Raw genomic sequence first — 13,294 nt, forward strand, 5'->3', positions numbered from 1 at the left:
CCTGGAGTGCAACCTCGCCCCGTAATTGTTCGCTTTCTGAATTATAGAGACAGAGACTCGGTGTTGAGACGGGCAAGGGAGGTGGGAACTGTGCACTACTGTAATACCACCCTCTCCTTCTTTCCTGATTTCACCTCCGCCGTCCAAGAGGCCAGGCGCAAATTCACAACGGTCAAGAAGAAGCTCCAGGCGAGGGAGATGTCATATGCTATGCTCTACCCTGCCAGACTGAAGGTGACATTCCAGGGTAAACATCACCTCTTTCAAAATCCTCATCAGGTGGAGGACTTCCTTAAGAGCTGCAGGGGGGAACGGGGTGGTGCGGATGCGGCTCGGCGCAGATCCAGGTCGCAATCACCATTGTCGCAACAAGACTGAGATTGAGTTGGCGGACAGGGCGATGTATATCACTTTGGACACACTTGGGTTTGTGTGCTTTGTGTTGGATACTAGTTTGATGCAGGGTCTTACTGTCTAAGTCACAAGCCTGCGCTCGGTCACCCGCCTCCGTCCCACGTCAGACGACAGGTTCTCCTGTGGTCAGTGGGTGTAAGTAAGGAGGCGGTTCTGGCACGTCTGGGAACCCTAGTTTCGGTCCCCCCAATGGGCGAACCACTGGGCACTTCTTCCCTCCTGGGAAGTGGTCTTGTTGTTCTACTCTGTTTCGGGAGTCACTGGTTTGGGTTTCGGGGTACTGGGTGGGGGTTGAATTCCCGGCCAGTTGGGGTTGCCTGTGTGGGTGGGAATGTTTTTTGTTTCCTTACTGACGACCTAGCCATAAGAGTTTTGTTGTACCTGGGTGGGATGTGGGGGGGTCATCTGTGAGGCAAGCTTACTGTGTTCGGTGCTGATTGTGCTCTGGTCTTCAACTATGTGTTTTCATGCTACAGGATGCTACTTCTGTTTGAATGGGTGACGTAGAGAGTATGCCACCAGCATACCAACTCCAGCTGGTGTCGTGGAATATAAGGGGGCTGAACGACCCAAGGAAGAAGAGGCAAATCTTAGGGTACCTCGATAGGCATTGTATTTCCATTGCTATGCTCCAAGAAACACATTTACGGTCGGATAGCTCGCCCCTCTTTGCATCTAGATGGGCTTCTTGCAGGGTCTTCTCCTCCTACTCTAATTATGCCAGGGGAGTTACGATCTTGGTACGGCGGGGCGTGAGGTTTGTGCCTGCGGGTACGGAAGTGGACCTGGGGGGCGATACTGTATGGTCTGGGGGCGCTACACTCTCATTCGATTCTTCTTGCATGCTATTATGGCCCCAATATTGATGACACTTCGTCGATGCTTACATTGTGGGGAAAAATTCAAACCCTGGGCGTGAGCCATGTGATCCTCGGTGGCGATTTCAATGCCGTTGTCTCGCTGTGCATGGACCGCTCTCACCCTCAGGCAGTACACTACTTCCATACCCAGCGCGTCCTCTCTTCCTTCTTCACGGACCACTCCCTCATCGATTCCTGGCGGCACTTGCACCCATCCCTCAAAAAGGGCACTCACTATTCTGCTGTGCATTCCACATGGGCGAGATTGGACTACGTGTTCTTATCGGTGGGCCTCTCTCCCTGGTTGACCAAAGCTATTCTCCTTCCCAGGACCTTCTCCGACCATTCCCCGGGCCTCATATCACTTTGCATCCCCATTGAGACCTCCTCGTATCTTAGCTGGCGCCTCAATCCCTCCCACCTTGCTGATTCTGCCTTTCGAGCTGACCTTGAACAGGACATCCAAGATTTTTTTGACCGAAATGTGGGGTCGGTATCGGACCTCACCGTAGTCTGGGAGGCCTTCAAAGTCACTGTCCGTGGGTGGTGTATCTCTAAGGGGGCGGGGTCCTTAAATCCCTGCGGGGTGAGCTTCGCAAACTCGAATCCGAACTGAGGGAGCTGGAGCGCATTGGCGCGCGCGAGCCCCGAGACCATGCCTCTAACGCTCTCCTTCGAGAAAAACTGAACGAATACACCGAGGCGGCGGAAAGGGAGAGCAAATTCCTCGCAAGCACCACACAGCGCGGGTCTTTGGTGAGGGGGACAGGCCCGGAAGAGCGCTTGCCTCCGCGGTGCGCCCCCCTAGGTACAATGGCTATGTCACCACTCTGCTGGATGAGCACCAAGTCCCACAACGAGATCTGCCCGCACAACTCCGCATCCTTACCGATCACTATTCCGCTCTTTACACCTCTCACAAGTCGGTCCCTATTGACCTAGGCTCCTACCTGGACGACACTGCCATTACCTGGCTTGGCCCGTCCCAACAAAAATTTCTCCACCATATACTCGAAGTGGATGAAATCAAAGATGCCATTATGTCTATGAAGTCAGGTAAGGCGCCCGGATCTGATGGACTGCCAGTCGACTTTTACAAAGCGTATGTCCATATCCTAGCCCCTATTCTCCAGCAGGTTTACTATGCCTCTCTCGAAGGCGGTCTCTTACCCGCATCTATGCGCGAAGCCCTCATCACTTCCCTGTTGAAACCGGGCAAACCACCGGAGCACTGCGACTCCTACAGACCTCTGTCCCTACTTAATAGGGATGTTAAAATCCTAGCAAAAGTCCTGTCGTCCCGCCTCAACCTGCTGATGGAGCGTCTGGTCCTTCCCGACCAGGCAGGTTTCATTCCCAATAGGGCAACCTCCCATAACCTACGTACCCTCCAGGCAGTACTACAGGATATTAATCCAAGATGCGAGGCTGCGGCTGTGTTTCTCGACGCCACTAAGGCGTTCGATTCTCTTGAATGGGATTATCTATTTGCCCTCCTTGAACGCATGGGGATCCCTTACAGCTTCCTTGACTGGATTAGATTGCTTTATGGTGAACCGTGTGCTTCCGTCCTCCTTAATGGGGCACGGTCTGCCCCTTTTCCCATCCAGAGAGGCACCAGACAGGGGTGTCCCCTTTCCCCCGTCCTTTTCGCGATCACCATAGAGCCTCTTGCTGCTAAACTCCGACAGCGCCATAACCACCGTTCTCTTATCTACCCGGAGCGGCAGCTCCTGGTGGCATTATATGCCGATGATATAACTCTATATGTTGACAAGCCACACGATAAACTCAACCCCCTGCTACGCGAAATCACTAAATTCAGCGCTATCTCAGGAGTTCAAATTAATTGGGCAAAGTCTGCCCCCTTCCCCTTAACAGATAAAACCGTGCAATTTCCCCTGGACTATCCCCTGATGTGGGAATCCGAGGAAATCAAGTACCTTGGTGTGATAGTTTCCCGCGACCGCGAGACCCTCATCAGGGCTAATTATGGCACCGTACTTGACAAGCTAACTGATAACATTACCAAATGGATCCACCTCCCGTTATCGATGGCAGGGCGCATTTCCCTAAAAAAAATGGTTGTCCTTCCCAAGTTATTATACCTTTTCATTAACATACCTTACAGCCCTGATCCCCACTTCTTTCGCTCCCTCAATTCCCAACTGTCGAGACTGATATGGGGTGGCAAGCAAGCTAGGATTAGTTTAAAGACGCTAATGTTGCCCTATCACCAAGGCGGGTTTGACGTCCCTGACTTTCAGAGATATTATGATTGTGCCCAGGCCCACTTTGTGGCGTACTAGTTACATCCCCCTCCCTTCATGGCCCACCTGGCGGTAGAAGATGGCTACATGCATCCGGTACAACCGTCGGGATATCTTTATACCGACTCGAAGATATCGGAACGCGACCCCACTACAGTAGACTGTACTGTCCATGCTTGACGTCGCATCGCGGCCCGCATGGAGGTGACCTTTTTATACTCGCCATGTATGCCTCTAGCGCACGACCCTAGGTTGCGAGTCACCTGCGAGGAGATAGGGCGCAAGCTCCTCAAGAGACTAGCGATTCACACCTGGGGAGGTCTCTTCCTTCAGGGGCAGTTCCGTTCTTCGGCACAGTTCTTTGGGGAGACCCACCCCACGGTCATGGACACATTCCTTTATGTCCGCTTACGACAAAACGTCAGGGCAGTCATTCCGAACTTTCCTGATGAGCCGGACGTCCTCCCCCCCTTGCAAACTCTTTTACAAACTGACACCCCTAAACACGTGGTGTCCATGCTTTATAAGCACGCCCAGCCTGCCCCGTTCCCTCCCCCGCTCAAGGTTCGTAGCGAATGGGACGGGGACCTTGACGCACCACTCTCTGACGATCAGTGGGAGGAAAGTTGCTTGCATACCACCGCAGTGACGGGTAATACTCGCCTACGGCTAATTCACTTTAAATTCCTGAACCGCACTTACTTCACTCCTTCCAAATTATTCCGGCTTGGCCTCCGTGATAATGATCGCTGCCTACGCTGCGGGCAGGAGGGGCTGACATCTTCCATCTGGCGTGGACCTGTCCTGCAGTAGCGGAGTACTGGCATGCCGTTTTTGAAGCATTATCTGATATGGTTGGGATTGGTATGGTCCCCTGTCCTAAGACTGCCCTGTTGGGACATGCGGTCCCGGCATTGAAAACACATAAAAAAAATTTGCGTTGGGCCTTCTGTTGGACAAACGTCATGTTGCATGTAGATGGGGTAGAGGCCGTGCCCCAAAATTCAAGGTCTGGCTCAACACGATGTCTACCTGGCAAGATCACCTCCACAACTACTCTGAACTCTTACCACACAAGTCAAGCCCCAGGGACATATGGGGGCCCCTCACTGCCTGCTTGCTCCGACACCAGAGCGACGACCCTCCAGATAACTGAAGCACTCTCCCCTTCTTCTCTGTCCTTGGCCTGTTCCCTACCCTGACCGTCCGGTTCCCACGCCGGCCTCTTACCTTCCTCCCTTCTTTCCCCCCCCCCTTCCCAGGCTGCTTTCCCGTGGACGGGCCTGCTTGACATCTGAGCCCTTGGCCCCCCCTTGCCCTATGATACTTCCCTGCCTCCTAGTCATGGGTAGCCCTCATGCATTCCTTGCCAACCCTCGCTGCCCGGCCCCTACTAGATCTGTGTCCTGCTGCTCCCGGCACCAACATCTTACACGTAGCATTACTCACATGACCTCTGCACTCTACCGTCCTCGCAGACTCAGTTACATGGTGTCCCTTCCCCCCCCTCCCTTTTCCCCCTCCCATCCCGTGTTCATCATAAGCATCTCATAGGTGTGTACCAAACTTATACTGGCGAAGTCCGTCGCTATCAATTGCCTGTACTCTATGGTACCTCGCCTTCTACTCCTCTGATCCACATACAGGTTATGGTGGTACATTACGGGTGGGAGCGTCCCCAGTTTTGTTGTTTGGGGGGAAAGAAAAATTATAAAAGAAGCCTCAATTACATCCTTTTTGTATATGGTTTGCCTTCTCTCACTGTTATGATATGCGCTTTTCCTGACTGAGCCTCCTTTATATCGCGGCCGGCCCTGTGGGGTTGTAGGCGGCATGCTGTGTCTAATTATCCTGCCATGCCCTTTCAAGTATGTGTCTACCTTCGCCTCCCCCCCCCCCCTCTTCATGGCTGCCGGCCTGACGTCCCAGGTTGTAGGCGAATAGCTGTGTGCTGTTTCTACTGCTTTGGCACTTAATAAAGGCTTAAAAAAAAAAAAGTCAACAAAAGAAATCATTGTGTGTTAATCTTAAGGAGCATTGGTTACAGACTATGTCTTTCTTTCTTCATATAGTTGCTCCTTCCAAATAAAAAAAACCAACAAGGAAGGAGCTGGCTCGAATGGCCCGGCAACGGAGGCTGGATGCCACTGTCGCCGAATATCGGCGGCTGGTGGCCCTGGAGGAGGAGGACACGCAGTCTACTGGTACATCGACTGGGACAGCTGCATCCTCCTCCGTGCCCCCACTGGCTGCCAGCCAGCGCAGTGCTCCAGCGGTACGGAGCCGGGCTACCAAAGCCAACCGCCACCGCCGAGCAGCAAAGACAACAGCTGCCCCCCACAGGAGTTGCAGGGCACGCCAGCGCCGCTTATGCCTCAGAGTGTCCTACCTGGAACAGGAGGTCCTAACATATAAGACCTTGGTGGAGAGCTTCCGCTCCGACCATGCCACCCTCCGCAAGGAGTATGATGCCCTGGCCGCTAAAGTGAACAGCATCCTGCCGTAGTGTCCCTTGCCCCTTTTTTAGAGACTTTTGGGGGGGTGGGAATTGGGAGTTGTTTTTTTTTTGGGACTTTTGAAGGACAATCGTTGGGGTTAGGGAGGGTCTTGCGGGAGATTATTTTGTTAGGGCTACACAAATATACTTTTTGAAACTTTATCTGAGCATACCTGTTTTTTACTGCTTTTGAGTCTGGTGGGTGGGGGTTTAAAAGTAAGTTTGTTTTCCTGAAACTTAAGTCTGTGTCATTTTCTTCCTTTAAGTGTAAATGGCTAAATGTTTTCAACACTAAGTACCTCTCACAGAGTAAGTGAATTCAAGAGTCCTAGGACTTTAGTAGTACTACCGTCAATCTCTCGTCTCTCCTAATACTCCATTATACTACCTCCCACCAAACGCTTATCTTACCTGTAATTTGTGTTTGAAAGTAGGGCTAGGCCCAGGGCTGGCTCCACGGGAAATGGCGATTAAGGTTGGCAATCCTGGGCGGATGAAATGTCCTCATTGCGGTAGTACTAGTGGTGTGACACAGTGGCAGTTGCATGCCTATGGAAAAAAAGAAAATGAAACCTGCTTTGTCCTTACTGGAGCATTACAACGGTACGATAGAGAATATAGCAGGTGACAGTACACTAGAACAGTGCCCCAATATAGCCTAACAAATGGTAAAGTATTGAAAGTATAACTAGTACTTGCGTTGAATTTCTTTGACATTGGCTACTACTACAAGAAATAGTACTGAAGCTGAGTAAGTCTAGAATATATCCTCGGATTCCTTCACCAGCCTGTTGCTATGACCTTATCCTCCCCAGCAAGTGTGTGGAATTATTGCTGTCATTTAGTCACACATCAATTAAAACCACACAGCCCGCGGGAAGAGGGTTAGGGTTTGGAAAATGGATGGGAATGGGGGTTTCTTTTTGGGTAAGTTTTGTTGAGAGAAGAAAAAAAGCACAGCATGGACAAACAATAATTGAAGATAAAGAAATCTTTGGGTACAAAGCTAACCATAAATCAAGTGACATAAAGGAAGTGCATGCACTACTCCATGCATTGTTACTGAAAAGTAAGTAGTACTACTTTCGACAACCGTGAATGACAGAATGCGACAGTACAGGGCTGCAGCATTTTCACTTGCCTATATCTGCACTCAGAGAAACACTTCTTACATTAAATTAGGTTTAAAAAATAGCCAAAGTAAAACCTATAGAATGGCTGTAGGGATCAATTTAGAAGCAGAGAGAGATCCAAGAAATGCAGGGTCACACTCATAGAAGTTCACAGCAATAACACTACTTAAAAGATAAGTGGAAATGAATGGATACTGTTACTGTATGTTGTTGTACTTGTCCTGTTGAATTTGGGAAGTTGCATGCATCCAGCCATTCCTCTTATTTGCGGTACTCCTCCGTTCCATCTGACGCTCCGTTGGTCAATGTTGGTGACTAGAAGACACCCTGTCCACTGCCTGCCTGGCGGATGCTGAATTGCGGCTCGCTAATGTGAAGCCTGACTTCATCCTTTTTTTCCCATTGCACAGACTGAAACCCGGCCTGTCATTATTGATGGAAAAACAGGAAGTGATATTAGAACACCACTGATAAATAAATATAAGGTATGTACGCTGTGTAGTGCAAAAAGTCACACTTTGAGTTTCCTTATAGACAGTACAATATTTTTGAAAGTGCGTACTCTGTCTGAGTCTCCTTTTGAAGGATAAATAAGTATGGGCAAATTAATTTAGCAGATCTTTCCCCTCAAGCTAGGTGTACTGTAAACTGTGTTTTAGAACAAAATTAGACCTTCCCAGCAGTGCTCCCACCCAGACCCTTACTAAAGCCAGTCGCAAAAATGTAGAAGACCCCCAATCAGATCTCAAAATACGAGGCCTAGTAGAAAACTGGTGACAAAACGTACTTTGAAAGTAAAAGTAGGCCCAAATCCCCCCTTACCCACAGTGGATTGTATTCAAACCACTTGCAAGCAAGCAAAAGTATCCATACCCAGCATCGCTCCAAGACTCGCAAACCCCCCCACAAACAGCCCCCCACCCAAACACATGCAATACAAATACTGCTAACCCTAACGAGCCCTAAGTTAAGAATAGTGGCAAACGCTTTCTTTAACTATGCCAAATCCCCCCTTTCCCACCATGGATTTTCTTCAAATCACTTGCAACCAAAATTACACATTCCCACGAGTGTTCTAAGACCCCAGAACTCAGTTGCAAAAATCTAGAACACCCCGAAACACATGCAATCCTGCTGCTAGGGCTAACCCTAACTAACCCTAAGTTACAAAAAGTGCCAAAAGGCTTTTCCGCATGGATTTTCTCAAAACCAGTTTTATCCGGTATTAGACCTTCCCAGGAATGCCCCAAGACCCGCCAACCCACCCGCAAAAAAGCACAACACTCCCAAACAGCCAAAAAGGAAAATCTCATACTTACAATATTTATCGGCCTTCAGTCCAAACGCGCTGTGCAGCTAGGTCATAACTCCCATTTTCTACCACGGATTTCCTGAAAAGCAAATGCAATCAAAATTAGACTGTCCCAGCAGTGCTCCCAGACCCCGAAACCCACCCACAAACACCCGGAACCCCCCCAAAGAGCACCTCAAAGGCAAGCAAGTCAGCAAAAACACAAAAAAAAAAATGTGCCTCCGATTTGGTCCAAACCACTTTTATCCGGTATTAGAGCTTCCCAGCAATGGCCCCAGAACCATCAACCCAGGCGAAAACTAGTAGAAAACCCCTAACAGCAAAAAAGCAAAAGTACAAAAATGGGGACTTAGTCATTTTCATGGCAATTTCCAAAATCACTCCGCGCGTGCTCTGCAGCTAGGCCCTAACTCCCCTCTGCCACCATGGATTTGCTTCAAACCTCTTGCAATCAAAAGTATCAATAACCAGCAGTGCTCCTAGATCCCGAAACCCACCCACAAACACCAGGAAGCCCCCCAAACAGGCCCCCGAAAACGCTACATTGAGCGAAATGTCAGAAATAGCAAAAACTTTTTCCTCATGGATTTTGTCCAAACCACTTCTATCCGGTATTAGACCTTCCCAGCAATGCCCCAAGACCCGCCAACCCACCCGCAAAAAAGCACAACACCCCCAGACAGCCAAAAAGGAAAATCTCATACTTACAATATTTATCGGCCTTCGGTCCAAACGCGCTGTGCAGCTAGGTCATAACTCCCGTTTCACACCACGGATTTCCTGAAAAGCAAATGCAATCAAAATTAGACTGTCCCAGCAGTGCTCCCAGACCCCGAAACCCACCCACAAACACCCGGAACCCCCCAAAGAGCACCTCAAAGGCAAGCAAGTCAGCAAAAACGCAAAAAAATGTTTGCCTCCGATTTGGTCCAAACCACTTTTATCCGGTATTAGAGCTTCCCAGCAATGGCCCCCGAGCTGTCAGCAAAGGCAAAAACTAGTAGAAGACCCCCAAACAGCCAAAAAGCAAAAGTACAAAAATGGGGACTTGGTCATTTTTATGGCAATTTCCAAAATCACTCCGCGCGCGCTCTGCAGCAAGGCCCTAACTCCCCTCTGCCACCATGGATTTGCTTCAAACCTCTTGCAATCAAAAGTATCTATAGCCAGCAGTGCTCCCAGACCCCAAAACCCACCCACAAACACCCGGAACACCCCCAAAGAGCACCTCAAAGGCAAGCAAGTCAGCAAAAACGCTAAAAAAATTCGCCTCCGATTTGGTCCAAACCACTTTTATCCGGTATTAGAGCTTCCCAGCAATGGCCCCACAGCCGTCAACCCAGGCGAAAACTAGTAGAAGACCCCCAAACAGCCAAAAAGCAAAAGTACAAAAATGGGGACTGAGTCATTTTCATGGCAATTTCCAAAATCACTCCGCGCGCGCTCTGCAGCTAGGCCCTAACTCCCCTCTGCCACCATGGATTTGCTTCAAACCTCTTGCAATCAAAAGTATCAATAGCCAGCAGTGCTCCCAGATCCCGAAACCCACCCACAAACACCAGGAAGCCCCCCAAACAGGCCCCCGAAAACGCTACATTGAGCGAAATATCAGAAATAGCAAAAACGTTTTCCTCATGGATTTTGTCCAAACCACTTCTATCAGGTATTAGACCTTCCCAGCAATGCCCCAAAACTCGACAACCCACCCGCAAAAAAGCACAACACCCCCAAACAGCCAAAAAGGAAAATCTCATACTTACAATATTTATCGGCCTTCGGTCCAAACGCGCTGTGCAGCTAGGTCATAACTCCCGTTTTCCACCACGGATTTCCTGAAAAGCAAATGCAATCAAAATTAGACTGTCCCAGCAGTGCTCCCAGACCCCGAACCCCACCCAAAAACACCCGGAACCCCCCCAAAGAGCACCTCAAAGGCAAGCAAGTCAGCAAAAATGAAAAAAAAAATTTGCCTCCGATTTGGTCCAAACCACTTTTATCCAATATTAGAGCTTCCCAGCAATGGCCCAAGACCCGCCAACTCACCCGCAAAGAAGTAGAACACCCCCACAAGTGCAGAGTCTTTCTTCATTGAGCGTAATCCAGCCCTCTGCTTTGAGGGAAATGGGAGTCTGGAGGAGGAGGATAGAGGAGCATGTTCTTGTGAACTTGGGAACCTGAGGAATGCAGACTGCGGCACCTTCAAATCAATAAGCAAACAAGTGAAGACAATTCTGCTGATGAGCTTGTTTTTGTGATTAGGTGATTAAAGTTTTAATTATATTAACTGTGCAAAACAAAGAAAGACAGACACACAGGAATAAAAGTGAAAAAGGACGAAAAAGAAAGTTATTGATTCATCGGCTCATTTTCAGAGCTCGGTGTCAGGGAATAAGAATAAGAGTTCGCCCTCATACTCTGCGAATTCAGGCTAGAGTAGGTCAGTGTCACCTAACAGAGAAGAAATTCCCTCATCTAAGTTGCTGTCCTCCTCGTCTTCATCCGGCGTTTTTTCTCGTACTTTGTAATCTGGTGGTATGAGGTGCTGATTCATCTTGATCATTGTTAACCTCTCCACATTTTTGGGCGTTTGGAAGTTACAATGCCACCAGCAGCACTGAAAACATGTTCAGAAGACATGCTTGCGAGTGGGCGAGACAAGTAGTTTATAGCCAGGTTGGAGATCTGTGCCCACAATTCTTTTTTCCCATGCCAATACGCCAATGGGTCAGCATTAACATAGACCTCTGTTGAGTCATTCAGATAGTCCTGCACCATCGACTCAAGGTCCTCCAAGGTTCCTCCACTTTGCTTACTTTTTGCTGGGACCTTTTGAAAACCAAACCCAAGCCGAGTTAGCCAATCCTCTTCTTCATCCAATGTTACAGTTGTGTCTGGGGCAGATGATCCGGTTGCCGGTGTCTTTAACGGCTGAGAGGTCACTTGTGCCACAGCCACAGGTGCAGAAGTGGATTCTTTTGACTGGGGATGGCCTGCCGATGCTGATGTACTGCCTTTTCCTTCAATTTGCTGCTGTTCTCTTTCAAACCTCATGGCTGACAAGGCTAGCCAACGTTTGTACTTTGTAACATCTTCATCATCAAAAGGAAAGAATGCTCGGCCTGCCAGCGCCTTTTTGTAGCGTGGATCCAGAATAGTAGCAGAAATGTAATGCTGTTCTGGGTGGATCATTTTAAGACGTTTATCGCCAAGTAGGCGCTCTAATAATTTCTCTGCCAAAACAAAAGTGTCTTGCTTTTTTTTATCTTTTTGAAACATAGAAGACACTGCCTTCAGTTGGTGCTCCAGCATGCGCAACAATGGGATAGCTTTTCCCAAATTACAGTCTTCCTTGCTGACTGCACGCGTGAAGACCTCAAAAGGACGAAGCATGTCTGTCAGGCTTTTAACTAGGTTCCATTGCGCCGCATCTAGCCTCAGGTCCTTCTGAGCTGTACCCAGTGTTAAGAAATTGTGATTGAGTACCGTATACTGCTCATACAGATGCTCAAGCATGTAGAAGGTTGAGTTCCAACGTGTTGGCACCTCCTGGATGAGTGCTTTCACTGGCATTCGACGTTCATGTAGCAGGCTCCTCAGATGCTTCTGGGCCTTAAAAGAATGGCTGAAATGGTTGCACATTCTTTGGCAGGTGGCCACTAACTCGCACGCTGGACTGTCTTCATCACTCAAGAATTTTTTAACAACCAGGTTTATACAGTGCGCCAAACACGGCACTCTGAAATAGTGACCCAGATCCATGGCCTTAACTACATTGGCGCCATTATCCGTGGAAACATAACCAATCTGGCGTTTTTTTGGGGACAGCCAGTGAAAGACCTTTGTGTTAAACTCATTCAAAATGTTTTCTGCTGTATGACGTTTCTCCAAGCCAAACATGGCTAGTGTTGCATGTTTCCGAGCAGCTTTAAAAACTTGGTCCGGGTCAACACCTGCGTTTAGCTTTGCTTTAACCCCTGAAAAAGAGACCCAGTGTGCAGTGATGCACATGCAATCAGTGCCTGCGCCACTGGTCCACATGTCTGTTGTCAGATGTATAGTGTGAACAGCACTCTTCTGCAAAGCTGCCCCAATCACCTCCAGCACATCTTCACGTAGTGCTGGAACCGCAACTCTGGCAAAATAGAACCGGCTAGGAACCTTCCATTTAGGGCAGAGCGCTGCCACTAATTCTAGAAAACCAACCCCTTCTACAAAAGAAAAAGGGAGAAAGTCCAGAGCTAGCATTTTAGCCAGCTTACTGTTATACAGACGCGTCAGTGGGTGGTTGCGATCATATGGCGCTGCTGAAAACAACATGGTTCTAATGTTGGCCTGGACCATGCTTTTACGGGATGATGATGATGATTACTTCTTCGACCCAGTTACCCTCGCTGATGAACTTTTTCGCATTGGTGTCTCACTCTCTCCCACACTCTTAGTGTGGCTCACAGGGGGTGTGCTGCTGACAGGGGTACTGGGTGTAAGTGAAGTGTTTGACACTTCTTCCTCCTCGTCATCATCAGATGAAACATCAACGTTTTCTTGACTTGCAATTCGGGATTCCTTGATCTCCTTTAGGTGCGCAAACCATTGGACAGCGTGCTGTCTCTTAAGATGACCTCTCTGGCCTCCGGTACCATAGTTGGTACTAAACTTACCACGACTAACTGCATGCTTACAAATGCTACAAATGGCAAAGTTTTCCTTTTTTGGGCAAACACTAAAGAAGTCCCAAACTGCGGACTAGAAATGTCTGTGGGGGCCAGAGGAGGCGGCAATACTGGTGGTGGTCATGCTGCTAATGCCAG

This window comes from Lissotriton vulgaris, chromosome 8 (assembly GCF_964263255.1).
Source record: "Lissotriton vulgaris chromosome 8, aLisVul1.2, whole genome shotgun sequence".
Classification (NCBI taxonomy): Eukaryota; Metazoa; Chordata; class Amphibia; order Caudata; family Salamandridae; genus Lissotriton; species Lissotriton vulgaris.